General features: G+C 40.1%; 1 protein-coding gene across 1 annotated transcript in view; it reads left to right on the plus strand.

Annotated features, from left to right (window-relative positions):
* Positions 1-12,848, plus strand: part of LRRC8C (leucine rich repeat containing 8 VRAC subunit C) — an 89,956-nt gene that overhangs the window by 60,818 nt on the left and 16,290 nt on the right. The window lies entirely within an intron of this gene.

The following is a 12,848-nucleotide window of genomic DNA, read 5'->3' on the forward strand; positions in this document are numbered from 1 at the left end:
TAGCAAAATATATTATGTATAGCCAGAGTGCCATTTATATTGTTAAAATGGAATGTTTTTCTTTATCTCTTATATTTACCCCTGATAAGATTTTCTGGAAGGACTGACATTGTGATATTATCTTACCCAATGCTTAGTTCTGAATTAAATTGTAACTGAATCGTAATTTGTTCTATATAGATACTGTATATTCATATATTGAATCCAGATTTCTTTGCAAACCTATGTATCAGGCACCATACTTTGAGGACATATATACCTATAAGCAGTTCATTTCTAGGGGGAAACTAAATAAACAAACAACAGAAAAGGTTATACTGTGCTAGAGGCTTCTGAAAAGCTCTGTGCGAGTCCAAAGGAGAGGAACAAGAGAAATGGTTGTATTAAAACTTGAGAACCAGTCAGGAAAAGGGAGCTGGGGATGAAGAAAGTGCCAGGAAGAGGAAGGAAAGCTCCAAGTCATGGATGTGAGAAAGGACACGACGTCTCTAGGAAACAGTCATTAGGACTGACACCCTTTGGGTGTCATCAGCATGAGAGTTGAAGCCATGCCCGGGAATGGAGTCACCCCAGGAGAATGTGGTTGGTGAGATGATGTCAGCAATAACAGTAAAGAGTGAATGAATGAAAAGGAGACTCCTCTGGAGAAGGCTGAGGAGGGGCAGCCATAAGGATGGAGGGAAACCAAGAGAGAGGAGGGGCTCAGGTGTGGTCAGTGATGGCAGGTGGTTCAACTAACTCACGGGCTAAGGGGAGAAAAGCAGCAACTAGGGCATTAGAAATCTTAGTGTCACTGGTTGGAAAAGTGAATGGGAGTTAAAGACTTATGGAACTTTCAAGTAGATCATCTGAGAGGAAGGAGAGCCAGGAGAGAGGGAGATAGCTAGAAGTGGTGCAGAGGAGAAATAAAGACCTTTTTAATGTTGATTTTAATAATAGTTAACATCTAGTGCTTCCTACGTATCAGGCACTCTTCTGAACACTTTACACATGTTTTAAATCATTTCATCCTCATGCCAACCCTAGGATATACTATTATTATCCCCGTTTATAGATGGAAAACTAAGGCACAGAAAGATTAGAGAAAGTTCCAAGGTGAGTAGCAAAACCCTTATTGAAGTCCAAGCAGTTTGGCCCCAAAGTCCCTATCCTTAATCCCTAACACCATGCTGCTTTTTATCTGTGGGCTGAAAATATCTCACCCTCCTCCCCCCACCAAAAAAAAAAAAGGATGCCAGTGAAAAACTAGAGTTTGAAAGAGAGAAAGGGCATTAATTCATTCATAAATCAAACAAATAGTTGTTGAAGAATCTACTATGTGCCAGGCATTGTTCTAGGGGCCAAGCATTATCAGTGCAGGAGGAAAGAAATAAAAGACAAATATCCCAGCCTTATAGAACTTAAATTATGTGGCGGAAAAAAACAAGCAAAATAAGCAAAATCAGTTGGTAAATTATATATGTTAGAAGGTAATAAGGACAATGAAAAAGAAAATAAAGCATACGAGGATGGTAGGAGATCACAGCAGGTGAGATTAGGAGTTGTGGTTCTCAAATAGGGTGGCCTCACTGGGAGGTGACTTTTGAGGAGGGTACTAAAGTCAGTGCGGGAGCGGGCCTTGCAGATGTCCTGGGAGTGGGCCTTGCAGATGTCCCGGGAGCGGGCCTTGCAGATGTCCCGGGAGGAGCCATCCAGACAGAGGGAACAGAAAGAGCAAGAGACACGATGAACAAAGCAGTCACAGGACCCCTCCCCTTCTGCAGGAGAATTTGACATTTGGCTTTCTCAGCTTTCTAGCTCAGCTTCCCCGGGAGCTTGATAAAGGTAGAATGTTAACTGTGTTACTAGGCAACATTGCTTATGGCATAAATGGCTGCTGATTGGTCAACTGCGTCTGGGCTGGGAGAATGATAAGTGCCTGGTAGGAAGCCATAGATGGGATTTCTGTGACTGTGGTGACACTTGTAACTGGGCATGTCCCTTGATACATGGAAGGTGTATCTATTGAGTTACAAGAGCTATTGGCTCCTTTGGAGCATAAGGCATCGAAGCCAGAGTAAATCCGGAATCTGCCTACAGTGGATCTCTTCTTCTTGCACCTGAGATGATCGTGGAGAAGCCTGGGGAGAGACTAGCTCCTGGGCAGCGGTGTGGACCACCACACAGGCAGTTGGGAAGATTCCCCCAAAGGGGGAGAGTCTGATGCTGCCTGGCTGACAAGCTGTGACTCCAATCCTGTTTCTTTCCAATGATTCTGGTACCAAATGAGGTTTATGATAATACTATAAGTTTGAATGTTGAGATGATCCTAGGAAGACCCCTGGTGATGTCACAGGCCTGAAGCATGGGTATTCCTCGCATGTTGAGGGAAAAGCCAGGTGGCCAGTGGGCTACAGCAGAGTGACGAGAAGAGTGATAGAAGAATGAGGCCTGAGAGGTAACAGCTGCCGGATCATGTAGGGCCTGGAGGCCACTGTAAAGGTTTTGTCCTTTGCTCTGACAAGGGTGGGACATGTTTGGAGGGTTGGCATTATCTGACTTAGGTTTTGACAAGACCACTCTAGGTGTTGAAAATACAGTATGGGGGGCGAGAACGGAAGCAGGGAGATTACTGAGAAGGCTAGTGCAGTAATCCAGGGAAGACATGAATCAGGTGTCTTGGACCAGGACTGAAGCCATGGTTCTGGATATATCTTGAAGGAAAAAACATTAAGACTTGCTAGAAGATTGAACTGAGCGTGAGTGATATGTATGAGAGGAAAAGAGAAATCAAGAATGGCTCTTAAGATTTTGGGGCCTGAGCCACTTGGAAAAAGTTTGTTTTTGAGCATGTTGAGTTTGAAATATGTTAGATATCCAAGTGGAGAAGTAAGCAGTTGGATATATGACCCAGTAGTTCAGGGTAAGAGAAGAATGGTCATCTTCAGGAGGAAGGATGTGATGGATCCAGGATCCAGGTGGGATTATCCTTGATTTGGGTGGAGGGTGTACCTTCCACAAGAATAGTAATGATGGCTACAGATGCATTTTATTGCAGGAGAGGAGAGGCACAGTAAGGTGGGAGTGTGTGCCTTGTAGCTTCTGTGAAATAGTAAGTGACACATCTGCTGAGAGATTGTGAGGTAAGGGAGGTAGCAGGATGTGGCAACAAGGTAGGTAGTAGAGAAGGGCGAATTTTGGAATGGCAAGTTTGGGAAATAGCAGAGGGAGGTGACATAGATCTGCAGGAGGACTCTACGTCTGTCTTTATTACTGTGCCACGCACAGCACCAGCACTGCCACAGGACCTGCTTATGAACAAGCACAGGAGTCGTTTCTCCTTTCTGTTTTTTAATTTTTAATTTTATATTGGAGTACGTAGTCGTGTCTCTTGTTTACTTATTCCATAGCAGGATGAAATGCAGAAAAGAGAAACCACACAGAGTATCTATAAGAACTAGTAGCTAACTTGGAACAAAATAAATGAAAATGGTAGTGTGGACCTATGAAAATGTCTATGATGAACATCATTTAGGGATGTGGCCACAGTGAGTTCAGAAGGGGATTCAAGAACAACTTAAGCATCTCTTCCTGAGCCCTGGTCAGAACCATCTTCCTGGAGCACAGCCCCCGTCACGTCTCTCTGCTGCACAGAAGCATCCCATTTAGCACGCTGCCCAGCACGCTTAGTACCTGCTCCTCAGATGGGTGACCTAATCTGGACACTTCACACACAGGCCTGTTTTATCCTTACAGCCTTTAAGAAGAATATGGACACCAGTTGACTGGGTACAGGAAGTGTAGTCTGAGATATCAAGATTCTAAAAAATGTGAAATACCCTAAAGGAAGATTCCATCAGAATATGAAGGTTACCAGGCTCAGAATTCATATGCGGTGGACCATTTGTTCAACAAACATCCCTAAGCACCCGAGATATGTCAGGCATTATGTGGGGTGCTCGAAACACTGAAAGAGAAATACAGTACAGCCCCTGCCGTCATAGTCTACAGACTGTACAAATACAGAAGCAGTGCCATTTGGTGTGTAAGCGCCTTTATGGTGATAGATTTCAAGAGCGTTAAATATGATGTCATCTCAGCTACTGGAAGTTAGGGACTTGAGGAGGTGAATTTGAGCTAATTCTCAAAGAATGAGTATACAAAGCCAAAATATACATTTTAAAAAAAAGAGGAATGGAAGAAAAAATCAGCAATAGGTTTAGTGTGATCATTTCACAAAGCCCTCATTTTGGGTCCTCACGGCATTTTCGGGGGCATCCTGCACTGGGTGGGGCATTCCCACAGAATCCAGGATGCTAATAGCACTCGCATTGAGTGACACTGGTAAGGAACCTGTGCTACCTGTGTGTAGAATCCTTATGTACTTTATTTAGCTCCCAGAAAGACCCTTGGGGAGTAGATTAGTCCCATCTTTCAGGTGAGAATTCTCATCTGAAAGGTTAGGTAATGCCCCCAAAGCCAAGAGGGATACAGAGAGGGTTCAGATCTCAGGTCAGTTCTCCAGCATGTGGCTTTCACCCCTGTGCACCCTGCTATGGGATATTATGGAATCATTACTATTGCACAGGTCCTGTGGCCAAATTTTGGCTTGTAAAACAGGATTTTAAGTATAAAAACAAGTGCAAAATGACTAAAAGAGAAAATAGAAAGTTATAAAAAGAATCGATTTTCTGAATTATAGCTTAGATTCTCTAAAAGATTATTCACTATACACCTGCTATTTAAAAAAAAAACAATTTCCAACCTATAGTGAACATTGAAGAGACAAGAAATAAGATATAAATTACTAAAGAAAGTAAAACCACTCAGTATTCATATTACAAATGAAAGTAATGTTTCCAAGGGGGAGAATTTAATCTCTTATTTTAGCTCTCTTATGATAATCCTCTGAAATTGGTTTAATGACTGATAACTTCATAAACAAAAGGTTCTCTGTGAAGCTCAAAATCCTTTCCCATTTCCAAGGTGATCTTACAATAATCAAAATATGTTTTTATGCCTTGATTTTCCTTTTGTGAAATGAAAGTGCAGTCATTCTGATCCTACTTACAAAACAAGTTAACGCTTGGGGTTTGAAAACACGACAAAGCAAAATCTAAGTACGGTTAGAAGAGCACTCTGGTGGTAAAATAGGAGTCCAATAGTTTTTGACTATTTTCTAAATGGCTTCTTCCAATGGCAAACAATATTTCATTATCTCTTTATTCCTAAAAGATTGTGTGCATATAGGTTTAACACTATGTAGCTTTAAAGATACTGGGGGAAGGAGGAAGTTATCGACTATCAATGGGGTGTTGATTCTTTCTTGCCCTGATGTAAAAGGATTAAAATCAACACTTGTCTTACTCATCTGACAAATATTTATTCATTTCTGAGCAAGTAGCTCTTTTCAAGGCTGCCATGGGATAAGAGCATGCATAAAGAGCATTCCTTAGATTACATCAGAAAGAAACAAAGAAACAAATATAAACTCATTGTAAACCAGGAGAATGTATGTATCCTATTTCTGTACAGTCACAGACCCTCAAGGGCCCATAGCATAAACATGCAATCTTGTGCTATAAATAAACATTATTCAAATACTCAAAACACTCAATAAAATAGACGAAATCCTGAAAGGTCAACACGTTGCTTCCTGGAAAAATAAGATTGCTTTAGATCGCTGCTCCGTGACTCCAGGTTATCTTATTATGACCAAATCCAAAACAGCCCATCGTCAGGCCATTACCAAATATAGAGTTAACAGTTAGAAACCAGAAACAGGAACTGGAAGACAAGCCCCCTGAAAACCCTAGGGGACTGCTCTGTGACTGCTACACAGGAAAGACATTTCCTGCTTTCTGAATTAGGGGGGGGGAAAGCCAAGAGAATGATTTCAATGACTTGAAACCACCTACCAAAAAAAAAAAATCCTTGTGGACTAAGCCAGTCACCAGGAACAAACTGGCTGGCGCCAGCAGGATCACCCTGGACAAGAGTTTGGTGCATCTGAGCTGCTTGGTTGGAGTTAATCCCCACTTTTATTTTTGGTACATACTCAACTGCTTCTCTGATTTAGAACCATCAGCATCAATGCCATGGCACATGGCCTTCAGCCGATAATGCTCACAGGCAGTTCACTGGAAAGCACAGGTGGTAAAAATTATAGACTGCAGAGGGATTTCAGAGTAGTTCATTTTGATAATGTGCCCTGAATCCTTGCTTCTATAATACCTCTCTCCCCCAGTCCTCTGTCCCATACTAACTGGGATCTCTAGTAGACCTTTTTCTTTTGCCAAATCTGAATTTACAGATGGAGACTCAGAAATTCGTACTTAGATTAGCCTATTGTTTAAGGTGAAATTCAGAATCCCAATGAAACAGCAGATAGCACCAATGGGTAGGCTTAAAATGAAGACCTCATCTCCGATATGTTTTATAAAGTTTCTGTGTACCCACGACATGTCAGTATTCTACTTCAGTCTTTGGGGAATATGAAACAAAAATCATTTGATGGCGAAAATAATTTTAAAGAAAACCTTTCGCATCTCTGTAGGGATGGTGGTAGATGCTGTGAGAGAAACACTATTTCAGAATCCCTGTTACATCTAGTAACAAAAATATGCCTCAGTTAGGACTTCCTTGTTATGGTGGTTTATTCAAACTGATACTTTTTTCTTCCCTAGAACTTTATTTCTTGTCATCTATCACCTTGACAACTTAATGTGCAGTGAATTCCTGGCCACAAGAATAATATATGAGTGCCTTTCACCTCACTTGCTTGGGTTTAACACAGGGCATGAATCTAAATGCTTTTCTTAGATCATCTGATGCCGTCCAATGCCAGCCAGTGAATGGGGAACATTTCCTTTTATTTCACTATTATGGATTGTTATGACCATGTTGACATTGATTGTTTAATAATACATCTTTTCCCTCAAGTAATAAAGCACTGACAGAGTACTGGATTTTTTTCCTATGTGAAGCAAATGAGATTTACTGTATATTTAGTCTCTGTTGTGGATCCTGTACTGTAAATCACCAAAATCCGTGTTTAAAAATCTCTATTAAGTGGGTTTATCATGATATGGAGGGAGATAATCTTGTATTTCTAATCAGGACCCCTGATTTGGAGACCCTCCCCGATCCTCTCATCCTATCAGGTGAACAGATCCACTTGAATTCTTCTGTCCTCACTTGGTTCCTTTCCAAGGCCCTTCTTTCCCATTTCACTGAGAACACTGACCACATCTGGATCCTCCCAGCCATACAGTGACCCTGTGCTAAGGATTAGGCCAACACTGGCACTACATTTTAATTACAAGGCTAGTAAGTTTCTAGGTTATATCTGGAGTCTTCTATTTAATACAAATAATGAGCGCTGCTCCTTTGTCCCCTATACAACTGTTTTCTTGTAAAATCCTGCATTTTTGTTATTTTATAATTCCTATTGATTTGGGACATCTGACCTTCATATAGTTTTTCTTTAAATCTAGTATTATTGTTTTGTGTCTAATTTTTAAACTATGAAATAAAACACTCCCAACTAGAAAGATACATACCAACTAAAAGATTTAACAAAAAATAAGATACCACTCAGAATGGCAACAAAAACTGTCAAATATCTAGGAATTAAGCTAATCAAGAATACACAAAGACTTCCCTGGTGGCACAGTGGTTAAGAATCCGCCTGCCAATGCAGGGGACACGGGTTCAAGCCCTGGTCTGAGAAGATTCCCACATGCCGTGGAGCAACTAAGCCTGTGTGCCACAACTACTGAGCCTGCACTCTAGAACCCACGAGCCGCAACTACTGAGCCTGCACACCCCAACTACTGAAGCCCGCACACCTAGAGCCCGCGCTCCGCAACAAGAGAAGCCACCGCAGTGAGAAGCCCGCACACACAACGAAGAGTAGCCCCCGCTCACTGCAAGTAGAGAAAGCCCGCACGCAGCAATAAAGACCCAACGCAGCCATAAATAAATAAGTTTATAAAGGAAAAAAAAAAAGAATACACAAGAACTTAAAAACTTTTAAATGCCTAGTCAATGACATAGAAGACAATTTGAATAAATGGAAAGACATTGTATGTCTTTGGATGGCACAAGCTTGATATTACAAAGATGTTCAGTCCTCACAAATTAGTTTATAAATTCAAAGCAATAATAAGAAAATTCTAGTTAGAGTTTTTTTAAGAAAAAGCAACTTGGTGAACATATACCAAAATTTATTTGAAGAGTGTCCACTTATGGTGGTGAAGGGGAATAGAATGGTGTAAGGTGATAAAAGGAAAGAAAAGAAACAGAGAGGAGGAAGAGGAGATGAAGGAGATGGGGAGGGAGGGGCTTTGCAGGACCTGATAACATACTGTACCTTGAGGAATATGGAGAGTTCAGCCCTCTGCCCCGAGGGTCCCCAATCCCACCGCACGCACAACAAAACACTTTGACTGTATGAACTAATTTCTTCAGAAGCTCCATCTAATTCTCGTCCCTTTTCCAGTTGTAAATTTCTAAATCTCTGTGCAAATATTCTATTTCACAAGCAGGAAATTTCCTAACTCTAAATTTCACAAGTGGGTAAATTGTTAGCTCTAAGATTTAGCATCCCTCTGTTTCAAAAACAAAACTCTAGTTGGAAGAATTACCTCTAATTGTTAGGAATAGAAACTTTATAAGGCCAGGCCTCATCTGTAGGGTTCATTCCTGCATCCCCAGAATGAAAGACAATAGCAGTCCTGTGGGTCATGTGTAAGTGCTCACCAGAGTTCATTCTGTGGAATGAAGGGATGAGTGAGTGAGGAAAAGTGGGTGAGACATTTTTGGCATGTGCTAATGTACAGTGAGCATTTAACGGCTGTGGAAAGGGACTGAGACCTTTGAATTACAGAGATACTGTGCTAATTTCTGGGTATTTTACACCATAACTTAAGAGATTGTGACCAGCATAAAAGAGAGACCAGAAACCCTTATATGAGACCTGGTTGAAGGTATACATAGCCTAAAGTTGAGAAGATTGATGGGACCACGAGAACAGACAGGAGATGCTCAAAGAGCTGCCATGTGGAAAGTGTAGATGGTTTAAACTGATTCCACGTGTCCTAGAACACCAAATAGAACCAACAACAGAAGTTTTAGGAAAGAAGATTTTCGCTCAATACAAACTCAACTTTCAAAAAGTTAAGACCATTCTGGAAATGTCATGTTAGGTAGTGAGATTCCTATTATTGCAGATGCCCATTGTAGAGAGTGAATAGCCTGGTGGAGGGGAGGCTACAAGGAGAATCCATGTGTCCTCAGACAGAACCATGCACATTTGTCTTTAACATATAATAAATAGTTCCAGGCAATGGGGTTAGGCAGTGATAAAAGTGACAAGGCCCTGCCAAAAAAATAAAGATACATTTAAAATATAATGTCAGATATAAGTGCTTTGTAAGGAAAAAGCAGTGTAAGGAGAGAGAGGGACAGGGGTTCTACTTTAAGTAGGGTTGTCAAGGAAGTCCTCTCTGAAAAAGTCACATTGGAGCAGAACTAAAGGAACTGAGAGTGGGAGGTATGTGGGTATCTGGAAGAAGAACATTCCAGGCAAAGGAATCACAAGAGGCCAGTGTGGCAGATATAGAGACAGCACGGGGGAGTGTAGCCCCTTGCAGTGTTTTCTTGCTAGGATCCACTGTGTAAGGCTTGAAGTCAATATTGACCTAAATTGAGCATTACTGCAAATGTCAGCCTTCTGAGATTTAAGCTTCAGACTTGCCAGAGTTAAGACAAAGAATTTAATCCTGCGGTATCTGGAACCTGGGACCTTATGAGCTACCAAAACAATTAGTATTACCTCTTTGTTGACACTTAACTAACCACAGTGTGTGGAAGAAAATGTTAAGAACATATCTCATGGCCCATTCAGGACTTCAGGCTGCTAAAAGGCAGGATCTGTGTGTCATACATCTTTGTACCCACCTTTGTGTCTTAGACCTAAAACTCAAGAAATGTGTGTTGAGTGAATGCATCAATGTGCTTCAGCAGCTCTAAGAATTCATTGACTCTTTTAATAATAAAAACAATTGTACAAACTGTAATTTAAAACTGGATCGTGAACTGATGGAGGAAAGCTTTGTGTGGGATAATTAACGACAAGGTGATAAAAATCAGATCTCCCCTGCAAAAAGTAGAAAAAGCAGCCAGTAGCAAATGATCGCTCTTTAGTAGTATCAGAGATTAACCACAGCACTCTGCAGAGCTGGATAGGAATACTAGGAGCATCCTCTCTAGAATAATTAGCATAAACCTAGTGCCAGAGAAGGGAGATGGGCCCTTATGCTTGAGCAATAAACTTGAAGGAAAAAGTCCTTTGAGGAATGTACTGCAAAAATGTGCTAATAATAGATCAACAGTTCCTGACTTGTATATGTTATATGCCCTCACATGTTAGAAAACTACAGCCAAAATTTGTGTATAAAAAAAATCATGCTGTTATGACAGAGAAACTTAAGAAACTATAGACATTGAGGCACCTCAGTAGAGCAAGTTACAGAATCATTTCAGTGAGACCAATGAGGTATATTTTTACAGAACTGAGAATTTATGTTTTGGCCATATGTGGCTGTTTTATAATAAAGTTGAATGCCATGCTGAAAACCAGGTTTTTCTTACCCAGATGATTGCCCATTCATACGGATGTCGTATGGACAAGTATATTTCGGGCATCCCCAAATAAACCACATTATGAGTGCTGATTGAGTTCTGTAACAGTATTAGTACTTGATCTTGTACCCATGGAATAGATTTTATGAACTGCCCTGAGAGTCTAAAAACCTCCATGTTGTTTTGTGGGAAAATGGTTTCTTCTTTCTAAACAACGAGTTTTCAAATGAACTTTTGAGGGCTTGCTTATGTTCATTAACTATTTAGTATACTAGTCTTTTGGAGATGTTTTAAAATTCGTTTAAAATTTAGTGGTTTCTGAGTAATGGTGATATTTTCGTGATACTGGTTTATTCTGATCTAAGAAGGTTATAGTTCTGCACTAGTTAAATTTCTTTTAAAAATAAAAATAATAGAATTTTAGAATTGGGAAAGAATTTAGAGGTGATTTAGTATAAGTTCTCATCCAGTATAGAAATCTCTTTTATAGCTTCCTTGACGGATTAATATCTAGTTTCTACTTGAGTGTATTTGGTGATAGCAAGAAGTGTTCTGTTTAATGAAGTTTTTGCTATGAAACTGCAAATAAATCAGTGCATATTTATTGAATGTTGACTAGGTTCCCAGCACTGTTAGGTGTTATTGGGAATACAAAATAATTTAAGGCTCCATCTCTGCCCCAAAGGAGCTTAAGGAATAGTTGGAGAAGCAAAATAACACATTCATTCATTGCACCAGTTTATTCAGTATGCTATGTTATAATAGGCACTGTGCTAAGTTCTGACAACACAAAACTTGGTCTTGGCCCTGAAGATGTTTAAACTGTTGCAAAGATGGACATTCATATACATCCTTCTAAAACAGAAGATAATTGCTGTGGTGTGTGTGTGTGTGTGCATATTGCAATGAACATATATTGCAATAGCTGCAAAAGAGGAAGGATAGTTAAGTCTGCCTGGGGAAATCAAGTTTCTTGATATTCTAGGTAGGATGGTTTAAATTATATTCCTGAAAAAAAAAAGTGTTGTGATGTTTTACAAAGACTTGTGAGGCAAATGTCCACATGGAAGTGTCTAGCAAATAAAGACTTTCAGCTTTTTAGATGTAACAGCACTTTATTTCTAAGAATAAAGGAATAAAGGCTTTTAAATGTACACATGACTGTTCATCATGTAATAGCAAGTTTAAATCTTTAGCCCTCCTAAGAAATAAACTATGCTAACTGGCAATATTAGAGTTAGCTACTTTAAATTTGAGTTGGCATCTCCCTACTCAAGGTATATTAGTCTTAAGAGCTAGTGAGTTTCTTTGCACCTATACCTAAAGCTAAGGCTGCGTAATCTTAAATTCAAGTACATTAGCTTATGTTTTGGGATGTTGATGTTAAGTTTTAAAATGTTGATGCTGGAAACTGGACTCAGAAAATACCTAATACATGATGAGACAATGTTGTAGAGATCCCTTTCTGAATCACTTTTGTGTATCGTTGTACTGGTCAGTTTCTTAACTTAATATTTTTAGAAATTCTGCAGTATCCGCCACAAATCTTTTGTCTAATAAACAGGCCATCAGCTACATCATCATTTTGCCTTGTAAGAAAACTCAAATGCTCACCGGAAATATAAGATCTTGGTTAATTTTTATAATTTCAGCTAGGTCAAGTAAATTAAAGAGAAGAGTTAAATCTTTCCCCAAAGCTTCAAGCAGAAAACATGGACTCTGCCATATGATTTTGGGTAAAATACATGGCCTTTCTGAGCGAGTTTTATTAAATGAGCAGGATTGGCATCATTTCTACTTCACAGATATGAAAAAAAAAATGATGGTAAAATAGAAATTTATTATTTTTAGTCTTTTAAGCTATAGACTTCAAATGCCTTCTCTTCATCTGGGGCATTTCCATATGTCACAGGTGTGATGAGTTGGGTCTCTGGCAAACAGATTGAGAGAAGTCTGAGATCAAGGTCCACATGCCCAATTCTTCCCTCCCACAGCTATCTGCCTTCCTCTCCCAGAGGATCTGCAGGAGCTATATAGACAGAGGACAAGACAGGCAAAAGAACATTTAATGAAAACTAAGTTCTGGCCCCAAACCTCACTATCACTCTCCTGGTGAGCTAGGCCAGAACTCGGATAAGTCACAAGGACTTCCTTTGCCTAAGTGCTGAAGACATGGACCAGAAGCTGGAGGAAGCACAGGAAGACTCCTTACCCTCTTTCCC

Source organism: Lipotes vexillifer, unplaced genomic scaffold, assembly GCF_000442215.2.
Source record: "Lipotes vexillifer unplaced genomic scaffold, Lipotes_vexillifer_v1.1 scaffold490, whole genome shotgun sequence".
NCBI classification, from domain to species: Eukaryota; Metazoa; Chordata; class Mammalia; order Artiodactyla; family Lipotidae; genus Lipotes; species Lipotes vexillifer.